The sequence below is a fragment of the Ornithodoros turicata genome, chromosome 1 (genome assembly GCF_037126465.1).
Source record: "Ornithodoros turicata isolate Travis chromosome 1, ASM3712646v1, whole genome shotgun sequence".
Taxonomy (NCBI): Eukaryota; Metazoa; Arthropoda; class Arachnida; order Ixodida; family Argasidae; genus Ornithodoros; species Ornithodoros turicata.
In genome coordinates, this window is record NC_088201.1 from 182,471,856 (window position 1) to 182,497,494 (window position 25,639).

Below are 25,639 nucleotides of genomic sequence, written 5' to 3' on the forward strand. Positions count from 1 at the left end.
GTGTCCCCGACTGTTCGCGCTCCTCGGTTATGACTTTGTACCAACTAGGCCAATCTTCTACCTTGCTGTAATAAGTTCTACGGACCCCCGTTGTACTTGACGGAAATTTTCCTTCGCCCAAATGTGCGCATAAGCAGAAATCATTAATTTGTCTATATAAGTTTAAGAGGTCTGTAGGAAAGAATGGAGATGAAAATCGGCCAGGAATATTACTTTTGTTCGCATGTAAGCTGGATACCTTTCCCCTTCCGCAGATGTGTGCGTCAAGAAAGGATGAGTCTTTTGCTGAAGGAGAAAACTTGCGCGTTGTTGTGAAAATAAACAAAATAGGAGACAGGAACGTTTAGGGTGCACACATTTTTTCAAATGTGTCAATGTGTCAAAACAGTGGACAAGGCTTAGCCGAGACAGAAGGCCCCGACGACGGGACGCCGCGACGATGGCCCAGAAGGAGGAGAGTAGGGTCACGGTCCTCGCATGGACTGAGCCCTGGGGCGCGCAGCCTCAGGGAATACGCGGGGAGCCGTGGCCCAGCCGCTTCCTCGATATTCATCCTGTGCAGGAGTACAGTCAAAGAGCAGCGGCGGAGGAGCAAGAGGTGATAACAGCACCATCCGGGCACGTCCTGGAGACGTGCCCAATTTGCGGAGCCTTGGTTGTCAGCAGGGCCGTGCACTTCCGCACGAGACGACACGTCGATGCCCTGCTGGCGGCGGAGGGATCAGCTCCGAAAGACAAGAAAGTGTAATGTAAATATTTGTTATACTTATGTATCTTTGTAATGTATGTATATATAGATGAAAAAAAAATTCTTAAAAAAATGTAAACTGCACAACGTGTATTTCCCTTGCCTTTGGCAATAGACTTTAGTACAGAGATAAGTATGTGGACGATAAAGCAACCGGCGATGGGGCTTCGGGTGCAAGCCATATTCATGATTGACCACTCGGAACTTCAACAAAGCAAGCAGGAAAAGGTGGCACGCGCGTAACTGGAGTCAAAAATACAACTAGGAATGGGCCGAATTTCCCCCCAGATGATCATAAGAAGTATTTTGAACTACTAAACCTCAATTATCTGACTTTAATCGGGATATTAATATGTGTAAGATATATGGGGCGCGAATGGGTGGCTATATATATGAGCAGCGCGTGCACTTCGAGTGACCACCGTCAAAGAAGTACGTACAGCTCGGAATGGGTAGAATGTCTTCCCAGATTTTTATCTGAGCCTAATCAACGATATACAGGCAATTAATCGAATATATTCTGTAGATCAATATGTTCATCCGTCGTATATACAGACCTGCGGCTACTTCGACCCGCTACCTAGTAATAACCTTGGAATTGTACGAATCACTCCCATCAGATTTACATTTGATCACGGTGGCCAGGATAAATTTAATTAATGGACTTTATTTGGGAGATAAATATGTGTAACATTGAGCAACGTGCAAGCAGGATGCACTGATAGACAACCCGGCTGCTTCGATAGTCCAATGTAGAATAACTCCAGCCCGGAATGGGACGAATCTCTCTCCAGATTTGCATATGAGTATAATGTTTTGAAGACTATAATCGCAAATGTAGTCCGACTATACGATAATTCTCAAGAAAGTGGTCGTTTGATTGAGGCAAGAGGAGGTGTGCTATGAACAAGGGAATGGCGAAGCAGAGAATGGAATGGCACCCTAGTCCTCCAGTACTCAGACGCCAAAGGAAGATCCACCAGCGGGACGCGGCCACGTTGGCCGTCCCAGAAGAACAACGGCAAGGCGGTTGTCCATGCATGGAACATGTCCTGGACCTCCCAGCCCATGGCAGCCAAGGGAGGGGTGCCATAACCAGTGTTCGAGGGCATCCTCTGAACAGACCGAGCTGGGGAGGGCAGGGAGATAGCCTCGAAAGGGAGTGCCTACCGGTGTGCCCGACGTGTGGCGGTTTGGTTGTACTCCGAAAAGTGCACGAAACCGGACCAAAGCGCGTTCGGTCAGCCAAGACAGCCGCGGATGGGTCAGCGGACGAGCACATCAATGTAATGTGAATAGTGAAATACGAACAATGTATATATGTGTATACAATAAACATGAACTATCTGTCTGTTAGTTGTGGCTGTCTCACGTGAAACGAGCGAAGACGTGGGGGAGGGGGGGGTGTAGTTGAAAGTTTAGTGATGCAAGGGCAATTAAGGCCAAAAAGCGCCAACCAATGACCAATGTGTGCTCAATGTGAATTAACGGGTATGAAGAAGACGTGGGTAAGGAGTCCATATCGCATTACAGACCGCATTCGCGTGATAGGAATGCATATCTCGTGCAAGTTTGACGGCATTTATATACTCGTTGTCACCCATTAAGGATGGATGGATATCGGCTTGCCTGTGTATTACTAAATATGACTTACAGTGGACTCGCAGTGGACGCGCACTTCTTTTCGGGCCAATATTTTGGCAGAACTTCTCTGCAAAATGTTCGTAAGACCCCTTCTAGTGAACTATGCTTCTACGACAACCCAGAAGAACGATGTCTACAAAACCATTTGCGTGCAAGCTTGTCAAGAAAACATGTAAACATATTACAAGACGTTGATGAGTGTTTCTTTCTGTTATTTATGTCTGTATAAATCCTGCTGCCTTTGCTGCGCTGTACATTGTCGTGGTCTCAATTATTTACAAAACAGATTGATTGATGTATTCGTTCAGATGCCCATTTGGAACAATTTATGTGAAGCTATACTGTAGAATGAGGCGGGTCTTCACATATTTCACACAGTTTTTCATTTACATTCTTCACTTCATTTAGCTTTTTTCTGTTCCTTTTGGTCTGTAGTCTGAACCGCAATACGATTTGCACTGACATGTGTGGCCCACAGTGCGAATATTTCGTAAATGCTCAGCTCTATTGCACAGTGTTATCTGCGTAGTATTTGCATTGAGGCTACGCTGAAGCTCAATTATCAGTTATTGTTGTAACCCACGTATCAAGCAACCCGTCTTCGGCAACAGATGATGATTGCAGTTTTTACGGCGCATGAGCAACTAGACTATAATGCGCCAAAACTGTGATGTGTGTGTGGAAAGGTAAAACTAACTGTTCAATTAAAATCGAATTATCTCAGAATTTGAGATGTAAACTACGGTAAAAGAGAAAGTCATTCACACTATAGGACATTTAAATAGCCGATATCTCTAAAAAAGTTGAAAATTCTCATGTAGGGTAAAAGCGGCTCATCCCCAAGCAATAGAGCAGGGTGAAAAGGCACATGATATTGGTAAAATTCTTTAAAACTTCGGCAACAGATGAAAACTCCATGATACGAAAGCCTGAGCAATGGGTGAAAACTGAAGAGGACACGACGAGACAGCTCAAACCTGCGAAAACGTTTAATTACCACAAGATACACGGGCAAAATATATATACAGTTGATGCAGGGAAAAGAAAGGAGGAAAAGAAAGGAGGAAAGGAAGAGCGGGAACAAAAGGAACAAGGTCAATACAAGGAGACAGTCAAAGGAGCCTTATGAGCTGGTTCAAGCTGTCTCGCTATGTCGTCTTCAGTGTTCGCCCATTGCTCAGGCTTTTGTACCATGGAATCCCTCTTTGAGGTCTCAATAACACAGTCACTCATGGCGCCACCTTACCTAGAATGCTGTAACTGCGCTTAAGCTGGTTGTGTAGACACAAGGGAGGAAAGTCGTTGAAAGTGATGATTACATCCCATACAAAAGGTGTACAAGAGTTCGGCGTTACAGCTGTCCTGTACCTCGGATTGTAGGGGGAAGACGACGAGGCTCCTATGGTCTCCCGTTTTGTAGGTGGCTTTGGAGCTTGAACGTTTCCAGGAAGGTGCCCTATTTGGGTGTCCGGAGTTTGTGGGAAAGGTGTGTGTCGCGGTGGAGGGAACAAATCACTCAGAATGGGCAAAAGAGGAAATGGTCCGCATGCTTCCCACTACTTCGAACCGATTTGGTTGACTCACATTGATGCTCGTAAATTGTAACATGATGACCAGTGGAATACTGGAGTCCAATCAGAAAGAACCCGTGAAATGCAGATATCGTGCCAGGGAGAAAGAAAAACTGCCTCGGATCAGCCAGCGGAATTTGCCATTAGTGTAGTACCCTCTTTTCAACTGGAAAGGTAACTCACCTGATGCAACTTACATTTTTTGCCTCTGTATTTTTTCTTAGGTGCATCTGGACCACGACATCTACATCGAACAAGACAAGTGTTTCTTTTTTTTTTCTTTTTTTCAGTGAAGCGAAGATGGACTCCATGTTTTGCCGAGAAATTTCTCGAGCATTGTGGGACCCTGAGGAGCTCGTAGGGAGGAGCATCACTGGTGAAGCACCCAGGTGTTACAAGAAAGAGGGCAGGCCACCCAAGAAGGCTCTGACGCCAAGAAAGCTCTCTCCAGTGCAGTTAGTAGCCACGTGTCTAATATATAATGCGTGTAATTCTTAGGTGCTATGTGGAAATTTAACGGGCACCCCTTTGAATGTCAGCTTATCTCGATCTATCAACATCATATTTAACAGCGTCAGTGCTCTAATTGAGTTCAGCACAAAAATCTTGTATGTCATGCCCCTACACAAAGGATGGAGTGAGCGTGTTCCTGTAGCACCACTTAGCTGGTAGTCTGTGTCAGCGTACGTATTCCATCAAACTCTATAACATGTTCAGATATTGGCAAAACAGTTAAAAGGAAGGGCTCATATGGAATGGTCGATTTTGGTTGAGATGTTCTTTGCTGGCATACCGACAAAGCAGGCCAAATCTGTCGTGCATCATGCAGCGTCAGAAGGCTTGGTCAGCCTCTGGGGGTGAACTCTTTGTAATGCAACCATCTCACTGGATCACGGATAGGGTTTGCCACACTGACCTTTCTCTGAAGGTCAAGGTTGTCACCATTTGGGGAGCAAAGCCTGCGTGTAAGCCCAAATCTGTGTATTGTGATGTTTGATCCTTCTTTGTCTTTACGGCAGTACTTGCTGTACTGTTACCACAATGTCTTTTATCCTTTGAGAAACATATCCTTTTGTGTCTGTCCTCCCTGCACCCCCTGTCATGCCATGAAGCCTGCAAAAGGCCTGCATGAAGCCTGAACCGTGTTACTGTACTTGGTCGTTTGATTTGATTTGGGTTTTTCTGACGCATTAGCTACTAAGGCCTGTACTTGGCCGTGCGTGGTAGCAGTATGCTTTCACTGCCTCTTCATTATGTCCAGCTCTCTAAATATTCGCATAACGCAATGCATTTTATTTGCTTTTCAGATGCCTTCAACAGATATGCCGAGCTGACGGTGCCTGCAAGCCTTTCCCAGGAAGGCACGGAGGAGAGAGAGAAGAGGGCCAAAGAAATTACCACCAGAAAAGCAGGCTTCCGGGCGCACATACAAGTAATGTTAAATGACACGAATAAAAGGCGCAAGTAATCGGCAAATGTAGTGGCGTGGTAGCACATTACTCCTGGACACATAATCCAAACATAATATTCATGCACAGCACTACATGTTCCCACAGTTGTGAGAGGAGAGCACAAAGGCAGACACTGACAGAACCACTGCTTCACATGATGAAATGCGATGTGGAGCAGTACATCGATATGGGTTGTGGAATCCCACAATGATGTGAGACCCCACATCAACGTGGGATCTTACATCCTATATCGGTGTGGGATGTAAGGTCTCACATCGATGTAAGATCCCACATTGATGTGAGACCTTATACCAGAATCCCACATGGCCTTCCCGGTAGGGAGTCGCGAGTGCCCACCGGTGTGCCTGACATGTCGTGGTTTGGTTGTACTCCGAAGAGTGCACGAAACCAAATCAAAGCACGTTCGGCCAGACAAGAGAGCCGCGGATGGGTCAGCGGACAAGCACATGAATGGAATGTGAACAGTGAAATACAAAATATATATGTGTGTCTACAATAAACTATCTGTCAATTAGTTGTGTCTGTCTCACGTGACGTGAGTGAAAATGTCGATGTGTGTGTAGTTGAAACTTCAGTGACACAAGGGCAATTAAGGCCAAAAAGTGCCAAATCAATTACTAATGTGTGCTCAACGTGAATTAACGGGTACAAAGACGACGTGGGTAAACCCCCCCCCACCATATCGCATTACAGACCGCATTTTGGCTGTGTATTGGCACAGGACACTAAATATAAATTACAGTGGACTCTCATTAAGGCGAACTTGCTTAAGCCGACTTTCCGGATATGCTGAATAAGACAGAAGTGTTTATTTGATTTCCCATAGACCTCCATGTAAAAAAAATCGCTTAAGACGAACCGCCCCAATCTGCCGCTTTGGCTAGCGTGGACTTCTTGTCGCGCCAATATTTTGGCAGAACTTCTCTGCACAAGGTTTGTAAGGCCCCTTCCAGTGAACTATGCTTCTACGACAACCGGCAAGAACAACGTTTTCAAAGGCACTTGCGTGCAAGCCCGTCAAGAAAACATGTAAAAGTATCAAAAGACGTTGATGAGCGTTTCTTTATTTATGTCTGTATAAATGCTGCTGCCTGTCCTGCACTGTACATTGTCATGGTCTCAATTATGAACTTGCAACCGTAATCCAAGGAAATCAGCATATACAGTTTCAGTCAGAATTTGCACATATTATGCAGGAACAATGCTTTCTGTGACAACTTTTCATTTAGAAGCACGGATGAACGGAAGTTCGTGCAAACACGTCGTTTTGGTTGAATCTTCTGGCGCGCTGCGTTTATTACCAGCAACGTACGTCTGCGACGCCTGTGCCTGTCACCTTGCCTACCGATGCGTCACCCTACGTAAGTGGCGCCCTCGTCAAAATCAGCGGCGGGAGCCCGCAACGTCGCCTTTGGCACCTCACCATTGTTTCTGACTCATCTGTTTCATGTTCTGACATCTGTTTCATTGTGGTCTGACAGGCACAGGGTGTATACACGAGGCTTTCGCACTGGCAAAGCCTCTGGCCAAGGCCAAGGCAAAGCCAAGAGGAGGCTTTGGCACTAGTAACACGCATAGCTGACCTCCAAGGATGCGGCACGAAGCTCCCGTCTCACACAACTGCCATACCACCAGGGAGAAGCACGTGAGTACCAAGGAGTCTGGCATCAGACAGAGCTTCGACATCTGGAATGTTGCATAAGGTAAGACCACATCTGTTATGAGAAATCTACACATATATATATATATATATAGGATTCCAGAAAAAACTAATCGTCTGCAACTAATGATATGTACTGGAGCAAAAGCATTGGACAGACCGATTGATACGCCCATCTCTTGACTGTCAAGCAGTACCATTCGACGTGTGTTGTAAAGGAATTCAACTCGTGAACGAATGGGAGGAGGAAGAAGCTGGAGATGTGGGAAAAGTGTCATTCGGTACCTGAAGAAGATTGCAAAGATTGTGAAGAAGATTGTACGTTTGTTGCACCTGTGTGTTTAAAAACATGTTTCTCACATGATTTGGTACATTCAGATTACAAATGGCTACTGATGGAGATTTTCCCCTTGTCCTAACCTTCAAGCCTGCTCCGAAGAAATTTTCCCTGCGGAGTGGCGATCAATTGAGGACATGTCGCTGTGATGGACTCTGGTCGAGGAACACCAGCCATTGGCTAGACTCGGACCTTCGCCCATACTTGGGCTGCCTTCCCCGCTACAAAACCAGAGCTGAAGGACAACGCACTACGGATTCTACGGATGACAGCTGCCCGTCGAAGTTATTGGCTCAGTGTATGGTTCAACCATTGCCCTACGTTTCTATTGTTCAGCAGCGAGCAAGAGTCAACACCTGCCTCACCACTAGAAGAAAGAAAACTCTTGGTATTTGAGAGCTGTCTTCAGCAACTATTCTGGACATGCCCACAATGCTTCTCTACCTGCACCACAAAGCTAAATCCATGGGGCACCATGATTACTGTAACGACCTTGTGTCGAAAGAAACATGAGCGAACATGGGACAGTTAGCCTACAATACATGGGAGGCCTGCTGGAAACCACCTCTATGGTGCAGCCTTCCTTTCAGGGGTGAATGTTGTTACTACATTGCGAATGCTGAAGCACATCAACATTCAAACGTTCAGCTTTACGATGTCGTCGTCGCAGCCAGAATCTCCAGACTGGGAAACCGATACTGATGCCAAAACTGCTTCACACTGTGGTGCTGAAGAGCCATTTCCCACTCAGTAAGCATAAATTGTTGCAGTGACATTGCACCAATATTGCCATGCAATATTGATGTTATGATGAACGAAGGAAGTCACTGAAAAGGTTAGCCAGCTGTAGGACTCGAACCAACAACTTCTGAATTACCGGTGCAGGACCCTTACGAATTGAGCTAAGCTAACACACTTCCCCAGCGACTTCCAAGGTTGCGTCATCTAAAGGGACAAATGAACCACTCTCTCTCAGTCATCCCACTTTTACCCTTACATGTTTTCTCACTCATACACACATTCATACGACAGGATTGACGCAAGCGGCATCTGTTGAACATGATGACTCAGGCTGGAACACATAGAAAGGACAAACACATACAAAGCCACAAGTGCCTAAGAAACCAATGATTAACGAAGAAAGTCACTGAAAAGGTAATACCCCTCTCACACGGCAAATTGAATGTCATTCCCAGCAAATGACATTCGCACCGAATGCCATTCATTCCGTGTCACATGATGAAAGCAAATGGCAATCAATGCGAAGCAGTTCAAGGAAGTCATTCTCTTTTCCCTCTCGCACCGAATGCGTATCCTCGTCAGCAGAGGCATAGCAAAAACAAGAACGGTAATCTGTAAGGCCAAATTAAACACGAGCGAAAAGTTGTGTTCAAATATTTTATCAGGCACTTAATAACTATTCACACGAAGGAAGGAATGCATAATTAACACTGTTTTTCGGAGAACTACTCTCGTTCCTCGTCACCTCCCACGCCGCCTACGCGCGCACGATCATTGACACTGGTTGACACACGGGAGGCGTCGTATGCTGCAAGACCTCGGAAAAACTTTTCAGCCATAATTGAAGAGGATCCTCGGGTTGCAATTGCACAGTGTGCATCAGGAGAAAAAGGAAGAGCGCAATGGAGCGACAGTGAAACGTTTGCAGTGATACGTTTGTGGGAGGACCACCTCAGCGATTTACGGCGGGCAAAGCACAACTTGAAGATATATGGACAGATAACTGAGGAGCTTGCTGACCAAGTAATTCAGAGAACTGTTAAAGAAGTGAGAACTAAGACTGAGAACTTGGGGAACTGCTACAGATTAGCAAGTTATTGTTTCACACACGTCTTTTTTGTAGCACATATTTCAGGGCGTCGAGCAACTTGCTGAACGGCTTGCTGTGGAGCTCACTGCTGTTCTTCACACTAGAAAAAAAAGCTCCCTCTTCTAATAATTAGGAGAGCTAAGAAATCAGCGAGCTTTCGAAACGCAAGGCTGCCAAAGGACATTATGTACACATCTAACAAGACCGCTTGGATGACGGCTGCAGTGTTCGAAGAGTACGTACACACGCTTGACCGCATACCTGCCTCCCGACTTGGGAGACTGCCCGTGACGGGGGCATTAATTTTGTGCGCTCGAAATAGCATTGACCATGTGCCTATTTTGACTCCTCTACGTCATCAGTAGCCACGACCAGGTGGAGCTGCGATGCACTATCGTTGCTACCATCAACCGCACGTCACAACCCATCATTCGACTTCAACTCCAGAACTCATCACAAGATTACTCACGACACTTTACACTCAGACTGTATCGTGTGTGTCAGTGTATCGTACCGAGTGGATTAGTAATTTATGTGTGCGTACCGATTGCTGCCATTCCAATGCACGTCCGTAACGAGGGTATGCATGCGCGAGATTAGACAGGAGGTGTAAACTATGGCGGTGAATCAATTCTTAAGGTGCATCTTACTGGCCGGCTTAGCGCTTTTATACAAAGAAAACAGCGTGTGAAAAATTATCTCTGTGCTACTTTAAGTTTGGCGGCAAGTGGATTGTGTTACAACTGATATATGTACTGGAAAAAAAATTCATTGAATTGTCTTCCACTTGAATGCTGTGTGTGCGCTGCGAGGGGGGGGGGGGGGGGGGCAACAAAATCTTCCGCATAATTGAATTAGAAGCCGGCCCCGCTGCGTACATTAACCTTGCAAACACAGCTAGAAACTTCTGATTATTCCTTTCTTTCCCAGGAATTTCATGACGAGAGAGGGTACACTGACTAATTCCCAGATGTGGACTAATGACCAGAGGAGTGTTCAAAGAGCGGATGACCTACTACGTGTGGTGTGCTGGCTCGGCAAGAGTACTGTGTTCATATTTATGGCTGGCATCGTTAGAGGTCGCTCGTTAAAACGTATTCGTATTTATGGCGTGTGTCGACGTGTGCGGCCAGCGTTAGGGTTAGCCAGAGTACCTGGGCGCGTGATTAGGGATACGGAGGTAAGCTCTTCCGGTTATTCCTTTCTTTCCCAGGAATTTCATGATGAGAGAGGGTACACTGACTAATTCCCAGATGTGGACTAATGACCAGAGGAGTGTTCAAAGAGCGGATGACCGACTACGTGTGGTGTGCTGGCCCGGCAAGAGTACTGTGTTCATATTTATGGCTGGCACCGTTAGAGGTCGCTCGTTAAAACGTATTCGTATTTATGGTGTGTGTCGATGTGTGCGGCCAGCGTTAGGGTTAGCCAGAGTCAGGTCCCCCAAACTCACCTCGGAAAAGCGTGCAACGAAGAAGGCCGCCACTAGATACCCCACTGTTGCCGTTTTGGATCACTTCAGCGCGCTAAGTTTAGCGGCAAAATGTTTTTGTTGTTTCTGCGAATGAATCTAGTCTTTATATGTCCAAATAAAACGCGTATAACAACTTTCTGTGTCGTGTTTCACTTTTTGGTCCCGTCTTTAAACGTGTTGAGCGATCGGAAGGATCTAGCGCACGGCTGCGTGCATCACATAGCGTACCTGTCGTACCAGGCGCCGCAGGCGCAGTCGTCCATTTCTCCTTCGGTGACTTGGCCTGGCTTGGATTGTGCTTCAACTGGATCTTTAGCACGCTACAATTCAACGCAAGCCAACGTCTGGCAACAATGGGGTATCTAAGGGCGGCCTCCGGCATTGCACGCATCGGGATAGGAACAAATACATGAGAAAATGGCGATCTTGGGGGACCTGGCCAGAGTAGCTGGGCGCGTGATTAGGAATACGGAGGTAAACTCTTCCGATTATTCCTTTCTTTCCCAGGAATTTCATGACGAGAGAGGGTATACTGACTAATTCCCAGATGTGGACTAATGACCTGAGGAGTGTTCAAAGAGCGGATGACCTACTACGTGTGGTGTGCTGGCTCCGCTAGAGTGCTGTGTTCATATTTATGGCTGGCATCGTTAGAGGTCGCTCGTTAAAACGTATTCGTATTTATGGCTTACGTCGATGTGTGCGGCCAGCGTTAGGGTTAGCCAGAGTACCTGGGCGCGTGATTAGGAATACGGAGGTAAACTCTTCCGATTATTTCTTTCTTTCCCAGGAATTTCATGACGAGAGAGGATACACTGACTAATTCCCAGATGTGGACTAATGACCAGAGGAGTGTTCAAAGAGCGGATGACCTACTACGTGTGGTGTGCTGGCTCCGCAAGAGTGCTGTGTTCATATTTATGGCTGGCATCGTTAGAGGTCGCTCGTTAAAACGTATTCGTATTTATGGCTTGTGTCGATGTGTGCGGCCAGCGTTAGGGTCAGCCATTGTACCTGGGCGCGTGAGTAGGAATATGGAGGTAAACTCTTCCGATTATTCCTTTCTTTCCCAGGAATTTCATGACGAGAGAGGGTACACTGACTAATTCCCAGATGTGGACTAATGACCAGAGGAGTGTTCAAAGAGCGGATGACCTACTACGTGTGGTGTGCTGGCTCCGCAAGAGTGCTGTGTTCATATTTATGGCTGGCATCGTTAGAGGTCGCTCGTTAAAACGTATTCGTATTTATGGCGATGTGTGCGACCGCCCTTAGGGTTAGCCAGAGTACCTGGGCGCGTGATTAGAGATGCGGAGGTAACTATGGCGGGAAAGTGCAAATCTCTGCTGCAAGCAAACCCAAACCGCACAGCTGAGGACGTCCTAGCCCTCACGGACGCACCTGTGATACGCACTCCGATCCATGTTGACAGCACCATGACCCTCAGCGTGGGTACCCATGCAGCAGCAACAGCCATATCCAGCATAGAATTCCTCGCTGGCGTCAAGGTCACGTCCCATGTCCCTGCATCCTATACCAGGAACGTCGATAGGATAACCGGTATGGCTGACCCATACAGTGACGACCAACTTCTTGAATTCCTATGCATGAAGGGCATCGTGGGAGCGCAGCGCCTGCTCCGCTACCAGCCCTGACGGGGCGGCGCGATGACCAAGATGTCGACCAGCATTGTAGTGCTCACTTTTTGTCAGGACGTGCCCATGCCTGACAAACTCACGCAAAGATCATGGACCACATACCCGACACAGTGCTTCAAGTGCCAGCGATATGGCCACATCGGCCTTCACTGCAAGGGTGTTGTGCGCTGCAGCAGCCAACACAGCCACAGGAAGTGTCCAAACCCTTCAGTGATGAGGTGCACAAACTGCGGTGGACGCCATGCGGCAACCTACGGTGAATGTCCAGTCAGGAAGGCTGCGCTATCTAAGAAAAAACAGCGAATCTTCGGGGATCACCCAAGACAAACACCCAGGGCTACGGACCGCAGCCGACAACCGCCGTCTGTTCCGCGACCCATTACCCATTATAACTGATTACTCGTGCAAACAACTAATTTGGCCATGGTAGCAAGAACTTTCATTTCTCACTCAACCTCATTTTCAAAACTTGAAATACCCTGTGCGGTGCAGACGTGGTCCCAGACACGAAATACCTCTTTCGAAAGCTCTGGCAGGACCGCATGAAATCGTTGAACATGCATTTCTTCTGTCCCACTTGCATGAGCTACCTCGGCCTAAAAACAACAAACAGCAAGTCCCAAAGATTAACCTGCACTGAGTGTCAGACAGCACACAGAATGCAGCAAATGATCAGCAAAGGGAAATTCTTCCTCATTTTTGACTGGAAACATCAGTTGTACGATGTTATAGGACGTCACAGTCAGTATTTGTACGAGACACTCACGAAACTTTGGCCAACTGCCTACGGGGTGTACGGTGACATCACAGATGGACGCATGTACAAAAGCATCAGACTTCGGCTGTGCATGAATTGGTGTGATATTACACTCACTCTGAACACTGATGGGTCCCCAGTGTTTCAGTCCGGGAAATCCACCAGCATGTGGCCAATCCAGCTGCTTCTTAAGGAACTGCCCTTTAACAAACGCTTTCACGAACTCATCGTTGGAGCACTGTGGTTTGGAAGACAGCACCCTCCAGCACACCTGTTCATAGAGACTTTTGTCGACGCATTCAACAACATCGGCAGCATACCTTGGCAGCACGCAGGCAGAACAATGATGTCACATGTTTATGCTGTATGTTGCTGCGTGGACTCACCAGCCAGAGCAGCCTTATTAAACATGAAACAATTTAATGGTTACTTTGGGTGCTCCTGGTGCCTTGAAGAAGGAACTGTTGTTGACAGTAAGTTACCTACTGCCTAATAATCCCCCCTCCAACAGTCAAGTCCAGGCACACCCACAGGCCTCACTGCAGGCTTTGAACAAGTTATTGCACAAAGAGGCCACATCTTCCATCCCGGTTCGCAAAGCTCGCTCTCTGTCCCCCTTCCTGGTGGTCCCAAAGAAGGACTCCAGTTGGAGGCCTATCCTAAACTTAAAGCATCTCAATCAGTTCATATTCCACAAGCATTTCAAGATGGAAGGTTGGGACTGTGTGAAAGGACTTCTCCTTCAGGGACATATCCTGGTTCGATTAGATCTGAATTGCACGTACTTGTCCGTCCCAGTCCAAACGTCCGACCGTCGCTGGCCCTGTTTTCAACAGCGCGCCGTATGCTATCAGTGGAACGTTCTACTCTTCGGACTGAGGTCAGCCCCACGGGTCTTTACCAAAATAATGAAGGCAGTGGTAGCCTTCCTCAGATCTCAAGGAATACATCTTGTTATTCACTTGGACGATATCCTTCTCATGAATCAGTCACCATCGCTGCTAGCGTCCTCGGCACACCTCGCAGTGAACTTGCTGCACTCTCACGGTTTCATCGTGAACCAAGCAAAGTCTGAGCTTTCTCCATTTCAACGGCTGGCCTCTCTGGGCTTCGAGATCCACTCGACCTCCTTAGCAGAGGTCCTTCCGCTAGAGAAGGGGATAGCAACCAAAGCATCGCACTTCAATCTCTCAATGGGCATCGCACTGGGCAATCGACAGTTTCTCGCATCTGTACATCTTGGGTAAACTTCATGTACGTGAAACTAGGAAAGCTGCCACTCTGACAGCCTCTCTCTGTCGTGGACCCAATGCTGCCCAAGGTCTTTCTGGAAAAGTATCCAAACACAAGGGTAATTCAAGACACGCCCGAGACTCTGCGTGAAGCAGCAAGTTCACTAGGTCTCCAGTCTAGCACATATTCAACGTATAAAAGTGTGAACACTTTCAAAGGACTTGTTGGGGTAGCTCCAAATGGGCCTGTGAGTTTTGTGTATTATAAGGAGTGGATTCCTTGATCTGCGCTTCGAAGATGGCGACTCTGTCATTGCACATAAGGGTTTCACAACTGCTGATATTCTACAGAAAAAGAATGTGCACTTAAGCATTCCCCCATTTCTTCGTAATGAATTCGCTGTGGCACAAGCGCATAAAACGAAAGATACGGCTGCCTTGCGTATCCACGTTGAACGAGGAATCCAGCGCATAAAGGCGTTCCATATTTTCGACAGAGTTGTACCACTAAGCCTTGGGCCTGTGTTGAACCAAATGTGGACTGTTGCGGCTAGTTTGACTAACTTTCAGGGTCATTTGCTCATTGAAGATCGCAACTAAGCTTATTATGCAAGAGCCACAAAATAGTGTACATTGAGACCACACAAGATAATTTCTTTCGCTTATGGTCATAGTTGTGCTGCGATGTAAAGCTACAAGTTATTATGTACTTATGCATGATGCACTTCTGCTATGCACGATCTGGACATGATGACTGAGAGTGCATTGAATTTTCATCTGCATATTTCTGTGATAAATCAACTGAGATATATTACCTTTGCATTTTACACACTGCTGTATAGACCTAAATGAGTGATGCTCTACCCCACTGCTTGCAGTAACGTGGTGAGAATACCAAAAGGACAAGGGTAGGTTATATGGTTACAATGTACAGACCCAACACCACCTGCATAGAGGAAACACGTTATGTGTCGCATTCTAAAGTAGCCATGTATACAACTGGCATGGAGAGAAGTGCAAAAAGTCAGGCAGAAATAAAGGTGCTTTACTGACACAACATTGCACATATGTGTACTTTATAGGATATAGCTTCATTCCAGCAATGCAGCCAACAAGATTGCAGCAAAAGCCTCGGGTTGGGAGCTGACTATATCCCAATAAGATACTCTTCTTCTACTGGGCGCTGTTCCTATCATTGACATTGTATTTAAAGGGTTGGGGGACCCTGTGTTAACTGCTCCGCAGCACATAACCTCCCAATACTTTAAGTAGAGTCACAATGATGAGGGCAGTTCCCAGGTAAGAAAGAGTACCTGTTCGAAATATCGAAGGCCCCTGACCTGATGTATTCCTTTTTTGAGCTGCAAGTAAATCTGAACTGTATTTATGGTACAACACCATGATAATATATCACAGACACCACGAACATGTGTCCCATACTCTATAAGATATCACAAGATACTATATTCCAATGACACACGGTTAACAAGAAAGTAGGAAATCCCTCATAAATAATCACCCGGCTCCATTATGATCAGTTCCTTTTTTCTTTTTTCGTTAAAAAACAGCCTTCACAGCTGAAAGTACTGCAAGAGATATTCTAAATGATATTAATATAGAGAAAGGGTATCAGCGTTTCAGCTATCAAAGGAACCAATGACAAACCCTTCTTGCAATTCTCATCGCTGCCAGGAATGCACATTTGCGTCCGTGACATGTTTCATCGATGCGATACGAAGCGAAAGTAAAACCCACACCGTACGGTATGGACAGCACAGGCGGGCCAGACTCTGCTTACGGTGGCCCGGTTGGGCCCGACTAGGAACTAAAGGGGTTGTCAGCATAATGGCATAGCATAATGGCGATAGAGATGAGTTGCGTTATTTGGCATATCCTCTATTGTTTTATATGCCAAACGCATTTACTTTCACACAGTGTTTAGTACCATTCTTGACACTTTTATCTTAGCAGCAAGTGCTGTTCTATTTCTTTGTACGATAATGTTTTTCCCTCACACAGTGTTTTATGCTGTTAGGTCACCTAATCGATACTGTACTGCTGAGCTACCATGATGCAATCTTCTAAGTAAGCTACCACAGTGTGTATACATCACTTGATATCCTACTTCCCCTTACCTCGTGAGAGGATGTGATCCTATTGAACTTGCGGTTACATTAGTTTTATTGTTATACAGTGTACAACCATAACCCAGATGTGTCAGCTGTGCATCATCCCTGTTAAGAAGTACAGATTATCCGGTTTTTCTTACCATTGCAGAAACATATTCAGTAAAAAGTAATAACAGGCCATACCTTAATGGCAATAAATTAAAACTTAATGTAAATAACGTTCTTGCAACCATATCATGACATTACACCTATGGAAGGATTTTGCAAGTTGTCCTTCTTGAGGAGATCAGTGATGATAGAGCCATGGCTGAGGCCATGGGTTTTGAAATGTCAAGGAGATGGGACACTCGGAAATATATTTTTGACTACTGTAAGGCTAATGTGGAAGACATAAACAGCTGTCTCGATGAGTGTTACACAAGATTTTCCAATACATGGATGTATACAGGATGTTCAAAATTAAGCTTTCACGAGCGCTACGCAAACACAGCGATGACAAAAATCCGGATGATAACTTTACGCTACTTGTGTAAGAAACAGGTGCTGCTAATTATGTAGCACCTGTTTCTTACTCAGGGAACAGAAAAATAGCACCAGTTTTCTTTTGTTCGCCTATTTATGAAGTGCTAGTGAAAGCTTAATTTTTAACACCCTGTAGTATGGTTAATACTAATTGGTTACTGTTTGAAAATGCATTGCTTGACTGTGTTAACAAGTTAAGCTATTAAGTCATCTGACATAAGTCCATGGTCCAACTCCGAGCTTAAGAAGCTGGAGAATTAGAAAAAATGGTTATATCGAAGGCAAAGTGTTATGCTCGTGAATTACAATCTTCTGTACATAAAGGAAGCCAAGTAGCAGTTTTATAATCATGATCTTCGTAGTCCGATATTTTCCAATCCAAAGAAATTTTTGGCCTGTTGTCAAGGCAGAGATGGGTGAGAGTAGACCGGTAGTGTTTTATTCGCAGGGTTTTGTTTATTTTTTGGTGTACTTAGTTATACTAGGCGTAAATGATTCCTGTATGCTTATTTCGTAACTGTTGTAATTATTGTGTGTATTACTTTTCCACTTTACTCCCCCTTATGTAATGCCATAGCCTTAAAGCACTTAACGTATATGAATAAATAAAAATACTGACAAAGCCGCAACAGTATGTTACGTTCGTCGACTCTAGAGCAGTTCATTGCTCAAGATGTTACACTAAAGAATCTCTACATTTAATGCACTGGTTTCACAGTATGGTGTTAACTAGTTGTTAAATAGTAGCAATATGGTGTGTTTGGAGTTGCAATCGCCATGTTGTTTCTGTTCGCTCTCCAGCGCCATCCATGGAGCTCTCTTCGAAGTGTGGTCTTCTTCCACAGCCGAACTTTTACCTTCATCTATTTCTACTGCCAATTTAGAGGTGGGGCTGGAGGTCTAACGGACAACATGGTGGGTCCAACTCACTCTTTTGAGTCAGTGTCGATAGTCTGAAGCGTAGCTAATTTAGTGACTTTAGCGTAGCCTTCCCTCGACCCAAGAAAAACGGAGGCAATCGAAAGAGTGCTTTATGTGCAATGTATACATGACATCATCTTGTCTGCATTATGTTATGTCCCTGAAAAACACCCCCCTCTAGACAATAGAACGCCTGTCACGTGAACTCCTTTCGCCACTGCAAGCAGTGGCACTGACAGCCATGTTCTTACAGAGCACTATACAGGGTGTTTGCTCTAACATGTCCAGAAATTATATTTAAAGCAAGCATAAAAGATAAAAGAGAAGCAAGTTGTACTTTTCCGCTACTTGAGGTCGAAACAGGAAGTGCTTCACTAGTAGCACCTGTTTCTTAGTCAAGTAGCTGAAAAGTAGCGCTTGCTGCTCTTTTATTGCTCGCTTTAAATAAAATTTCTTGCCATGTTAGAGCAAACACCCTGTATAGAGAGAGTTTGGCCATCTTGTGATCTTTTGCCGCCTCGTGGGTGGAGCCTCTGTTTACGTCCCAACCACCATTGCACTGCCCCTAAAAGCCTGAACTCAAGCAGAATCCGTTTGGAATCGGCTCCCTATCCTGAGTGGTTTGAGCCATGTTGATGCAATTTGCTGATCGAAACGTGCTCTGCGTGTGGTCTGCTGTGATCGCCTGGAATCACCGTTTTGGGCTTCCATCCATCTGAGACAAGCGAGGCTGTGTTGTGGCAAAATGCAAGAACTCAAGCGCGAAAGTATTTCGCGCTTCCCAAGCAACTCGAAGAGATGAAAAATTTGTATTACGAATGTGAACCGTGGTGGCGGTTGGGAGCCTACACCGCATAGTCGGCTCGGCGAGGTAAGCAGTAAGTTCGTCCGAGGAGCAGCAGAGGTGTCTTCTGCGCAGTGTGTTTATTTGCGATAGCGTGCTTGAGTGTGTGTTTCTTCGGATGTACACAGGCACAATTCTAAGACAGTCAATTCAAAAACATTCGGGCCGACGGCAAGAGAAAACTCGAGTCATCAGCAGCGTCTACGAAGTTTCACTGTGATACAGCTGGGTCACAAAAAGACCCCTAAAGGTGAGACCCACGTGAACTTCGTTTTAGGTCTGCTGTTGCATATCACCTCGTCTAGAAACAACATACTACTTCTATTCCAATCTGTGTAATTTTCATACGTCAGGCAACAAATCGGGAAAACGAGAAGCCTCCTCCTTCACCTAGGACCACGGTGGAGGTGAGCAGCACCGCAATTTGGTCATGGTTCTTCCTTGCTGCGCATGTGTGCGCCCATTACTTCCACAAAGAAAGCGCAGTGAAAACATGAACAGAAAAGTGTTGCATCAAACAGGAGAAAAAGGACTTAACTCTTGAAACCTTCAAGAAAGGAAATTTTATGTAGACAGGGAAGCAGACCTCCTTATATTTCTGCTGTAGCCCACATGACGTGTTAAGACTTCTTAGGATTGTGCAGGCAAGCATGCCAAGGGTTGCTGCAGGCGTTCTCACACATGCAAGGAACACGGTGGACATCATTCCTAGCAGTGAATATACTGCTCCACAGGTGCTTCTGTTCATGCACTCTTCGTTGCAGGGGGAAACAGAGGTACAGTTCCGGTCAATCTTAATAATAACACTGAAAAAAATGCGGTCTCGTTCCCGAGTGCGATTACAGCAACCCTTAGGTTCATGAGTAAATCTTAACCGAACAGACTTATTCTGTTAGTTTAACGCAACAATTTTTTTTCACTTAAAATGCCCCCAATGCCCCAAGGGTGGCTGTTATCGCGGTGGAAAATGAGACCGAATTTTTTCAGTGTTATTATTAAGGTTGACAGGAGCTGTACATGCCACCAACAACACTGCTTCTCTGGAACCTGCCGCCTCAGATGCACCAGTCATGTCAACAGTTCAAGAGGTAACACATAGACCACCACTGCCATGTTAGGATCCGTGATAGTTTTATTTCTTTTAATTCACATGAACATGGCAGTGTACATATCCCTTGACTCATTACGTTTAATTTTACTCAGCTCCGCAAGCATGGTGCAATGATGCAAATATATTAATACACAATCTTTTTCTTCTTTTTTTTTTTCGTTTTTTTTTCTGGGTAGGTGACGGAGCAGCTTGGGGAGCCACATGATTGCTTCAGCTCCAACCCAGCAGTGCCACAGTGAAGAAATGTATTTCTGCCTTGTGACTGTCCATGAGTAACACTACGAGCTCCTTCAGATTTTTTTTGCATCAGCATTTCATTTATAGAATCCAAGTATACTCAGCATACATTGATTATTGTAGCCATTTCTCATAAGCATTTTGCTTATGCCGAGAAGAGAGAAGAGATTGTATTAATGCTACGGATCCTATAGTACAGACCAGCATTGCTTGCTACCTGCATAATGAATTATTTTCTGGGAAGTTGAATGACATTGTTGGTACCTTAAGTGCAGAGCTTCGCTGCTGGGGAGAGAGAAGCACTACTAGCAAGGTTAAAGTACCCCGAACGGGCCCGTGTGAGGGATCGGAAGAGAGTGTGAGAGCTGAAGGAACGACAGCAAAATTTTGACAGAAACCTCAAAGGCGTATTCAATGATGACCAGCTCTCATAACTATCCAGAAGAAGCAACCGTGGATCCAAATGGCCAGAGGACACTGACAAGAAGGGCCACCAGCTTCACGTTTCTTGTGGAGCCACTGGATACAACGATATGCTTAAACCGCACCTTCCCTACCCTTCGGCAACGACACTCTGAGGGAGGAGAGGAAGTTTGAGCAGTATATTGCATAGACATATTCAAAACATGCTCATGCTCCTCATGCTATATCTGCCAGACACACATGCCACATTCACGGCCATCTGCTCCAGGTACCAAGTTCCAGTCTGGTGCCCTACACAAAGTTTTTGACATCCTGGAGGTGAAGGTACCAGGACTCGACCCCAAAGAATGATGCTGCCTCCTCATGATCGATGAGATGGCCATACAACACAAGATCGGATATGACCCCACCACAAGCTCGATCCGTGGCTACACAACACTACCTGTGCCAGGAAAGCACGAGAATATAAGAATAGCAACTCCTGGCCTCGTATTCATGCTGGGTGGTGTAGCAGCAAGATGGAAGCAAATTGTGGCTTACCACTACACAGGTAATAGTTGTATCTGAAAAAGCAGCCCGGTGAGTGAACAGCGGGTCTTTCTGCGGTTTTCTTATCTTTTTTTTTTTTTTCTGCGTCTAGAGCTCGAGATTACGTTTGCAGGAGACTCATTCAGTGTGATGCTGGGAATGTAACACTGACCATCATTGATAACTGCCACAGTACTCATCTGGACATTGTGGCTGTCACAATGTCCAGAACATGTCCTGAACAGACATGGGTTCAGGAAATCGCTGAATGTGGCAGTAGTACTTCAAGGTAAATAGAGAACAAGCCGTGTGCATCCTCGCTTACCAGAATAGTGACTGTTAGCAGTACCTTCAATTCCCAATCACAATTAAGTGATAACAGGTTTCGCATTCCTTCGGATAATGAGCAGTAACACACCGGACAAGTTTTTTTATGGATCTCATTTTCTCAACACTGCAGATGAACTCGGGGAAGTATAGTCGTGTGGCAAACATTGCAGCAGCACTGAATGGAAAACAGGTGCGCTTCATGGCTGATATTCCTCAGATTGCAAAAAAAGCAGCCATCAAGCAGCCTCAGCCATTCCACAGCGATGGCACCATGCACCATGGTCGAGACACCTGGTTGGTCAGAGCACCACCCAGTCACCGCCTGGTTCATCGATGCAGTGGATGCAGATGGTTTGACTTGATGTGCCGTCCTGTGATGGCACTGAGTTTGCATAATCAAAGAAGGTACAATGAAGCAGTGACTTCCTTGAGAAAAGTCATGGACATGTTTTCGAGACTCAAAATTGGAAATGGACACTACAAACCCTGCCAGGCTGGTCGTGAGCAGAGCATTTGCTATATGCTGCAGTGTAGATTCTGCTGCGAGACCTCTGTTGCAAAACACTATTAAGTTCAATGGCTTTTTTGGATGTAGTCGGTGCCTTCATCCTGGCCTCACAGTTAATGGGGAGGTGCCGTTAATGGGGAGGTGCCGTTACCCAGTTACAAACAAGGTGCACAAAGAACGGGATGCGGATGAAGATGTCCAGTTCGCGTATCATGCTGCTGAACAGAACAGCATCTGCTTTGGTCATAAGGGGCCATCGGTTTTCCTAAACCTACCAGGTTTTGATGTTGTGCAGCCATTTGTACCCAACCACCTGCACTGTGCGCTCCTTGGTGTCACTAGAACGCTTGTCAGGTTGTGGTTCAACAGTAAATATGCAAACGAAGAGTTTTATATTGGGGCACCATCTTCAATACACCTCGTTGACAAAAGAATGGAGCAGATAAAGCCACCTTCTACTATGTATTGGCCGATGTCCACCTGGAATTTCCGCAAGAAAGATGTGGAAGGCACAGGAGGTACCGTTCCTGGGTATTCTATTATTCATTGGCAGTACTAAACGGTGTCCTTCCTCATCAATATTTCATGCACTTGTCACTGCTCGTGGAAGCAAAACTTTTGCTCTTGCAAGACACACACTGAAGGCAGATCATATAAACGTTGATATGAACTCCTGACTGAATTTGTGGTAAAGTATAGCATGCTTTATGGTGACTACCATATGGTGTAAAGTGTGCACATACTGCTTCACTTAGCAAAAGGAGTTGCACAGTGGGGTCCACTACGGACTCGTTCAAGGTTCACTTTAGAGTCACTTAACAGTGTACTTGTAAGATCAATCAAGGGAAACAGAGGAATAGATGAACAGGTGCTGTCTAAGGTAAGGTCACTGCTCTCCTATGTTCAGGTCAAAGGTTCGAGTGTCCTCAAAACTCCTGAAGGCAAAGAAAAAAAGCAGCTTTTGAGCAGCATGTGCTTGGGATAACACTTTTGGGCAAAGGAAGTGTTTCTGAAAGAAGCTGCATTTATTCGGCCATGGGCAGATTGCCAGAGCAGATATGTTTCTCTTCAAGAATGGTGTTAAGTGGCAGGATGTACCACAGTGCAAGCCATCGCTTACCCAAGAAGACAAATGACTGCATAGTTGCTCTTTATGATGGTGGTTATTGTCGTGCACAATCTATTTTTGTATACCATGAAAATGGTGATGATGATGATGATTGGAGTTTTAATGGCGCATTAACTACATAGGTCATAATGCGCCAACACTGTGATTAAAATAAGACTAGTAAGAAGTAGGTGCAGTACTTAAAAAAGAAGAGAAGTAACATCTAAAATACAAGACTAAAACTACACAAAACTTACAATTCCAGTGTCTCTTAAAAAATTAAAAATTCTACTGAAGGGGATAATAGCCTCATCGCCAAGCAAGAGCGCTGGATGAAGAGGCCAAAAATGCGTATAAAACTCTGTGAAATGATGCTGACGATGGATTTCGTGGTGTGGGCAGGTGATAAGAATGTGGATGACAGAGAGGAGTTCGTCACAGTGCTCACACAGTGGCGGCTCTTCTCCACAGAGTAAAAATTTGTGGCCTTTGAGGAAGGTGTGGCCTATCCGCAACCTTGTTCTCAGAACACCCAAGAGACGACCATGAAAATGGACAGCAACTCATTGGTGTACTGTGCAACAAGTTCGTGCCCTTTCAGACGTCACGCTGTGACTCCGCACACTAAAGGACACTTTGTGTCACTGCAGGTTGTCTCGCCTGATGTGGTTGCTGCAAAACCTATAGCTGTATATAGTTGTGGATGGAGTTATGCGTTTATGCCGCATTCCAAATACAGTCAACCCTCGATTTACGAACACCCTCGGTTCCCCGAAAAAACTTTAATAAATCGAGGGATTCATAAATCGAAAATTCCGTTAACTGAGTACTATCGAGTAAATGGAACAGTATTTCCGAGTTGGGATTGTGTTTATAATGCCATATATTGGGTAATTTTGCTTTTGACCATGCCTTCTGCTGTATCAATCTCACAAAGAACAGACGTTAGCGCATTCACACTCTGTTTACTATGCAATACTAAATTGTTTAATTTGGCTTTGGACCATGCCTTCCGTTGTGTCAATCTTGGAAAGAAGAGATGTCACCACATTCGCACTGGACTTATCTCCGATTTCCTCCGAGATTTTTAACCTCCGTTTATTAACCTCCATTTATTAACCTCCGGGTGACAGCGACCACCTTATTCATCAATTGAGGTCAGGAACACCTGGTCGCACCTTGTGCGACCCCGGAAAACCAGTTTGTTGTTCGGATTTCGAGGGGTTAAGAACCGAGGGTGCAATACCTGGAAAACGTTTTGTCCGTTCAGGCGTCATTCATAAGACCACGGAATAATCCCTTTGAAGGCTACTGTGGACATCGGAACGATCCGTTCAATAATTGAGGGCAAAAACGCTGGGCAGCTCCTAACTGGTTCCCAGAAATTCCATTCATTATTCGAATATCGAGGTTCATAAAACCAGGGGAAAATGAATGGAAAAAGTTTGGTTCCCCGTGTTCATAAAATGAGGGAATTCATAAATCGAAAGGTTCATAAATCGAAGGTTGACTGTCCTTTGGAAATCAACTAGGACGCCAGAGAACACGTGCAAAATTATAAGTTATGTAATTGTGCAGGTGTTCGAACACATGTTTATTCATGGTTGTGTATTAGTTGCTTTACTGCTTTGGTTTAGCTTAAGAGTGCAAATAAACAGTTGTGATCACATGCGTGCAATTTTCTTGTTCTGCCGTGCTCAATAATGGCACTAGCAACCATGACAACATGTTGATAGCAGCCCTGTGCACATACTTATACCGTAGCAATGTGCACACCATCTGGTGTTAGTAGACATATGACAATGGTAGCGTCTGGGATGCTATGCAATACGGACAATCTCTGCGAACCGCAATGCCTGAACCGTGTAAGTGATACTACAGGTTCTCCCTCTCTGTAAGGTTCTCCCTGTTTCAGTGATGATCACCAATGCCATTTGCACTGGCTGAAATTCTGGTATCTAGTACAATCTTGAAATGGGTATAGTTTGCTGCATGATACTTCACACTGTCTGTGAATTAGCTGCCAGCCCTTCGTCTCGGGTAATATGATACAGGATAAAATAGCTTTAACCTGGTAATAAGAATCGCGGACACTTGTATGATAATATTACCATTTACACCTGCTGCATTATATATTATGTTTGTCACACAAACTCATATACATAATTTTGTCAGTACATTGTAAATATATTTTATAAACACAACGTTTTTTCAAATTGTACTGGTTGTGAAATAGCTTATTCGAAATATTATGCAGCTACATGTGACTTTTTACATACTATATATATTTTTTACAATCGGATGAAAATGCCAAATTTTTACTGTAATGCAGACTGCAGACACGGTACGAAGCACAAACAGGAATTTCCAAGTCGAATTCAAAAGTGCTCCCGTCTGCAACTCATCCAACGTAATATACCTATTGGAATGCAACACACGCAAAGCACAATATGTTGGCCAAACTACAACATCATTCCGAATTTGTTTTAATAATCAAAGATCTGATATTACAAAAAAAATCTCTCTGTGTCACATCATTTCAATCAAACTAGCCACTCATTCAAAGACATTAGCGTGTACATCTTACAGTTTGG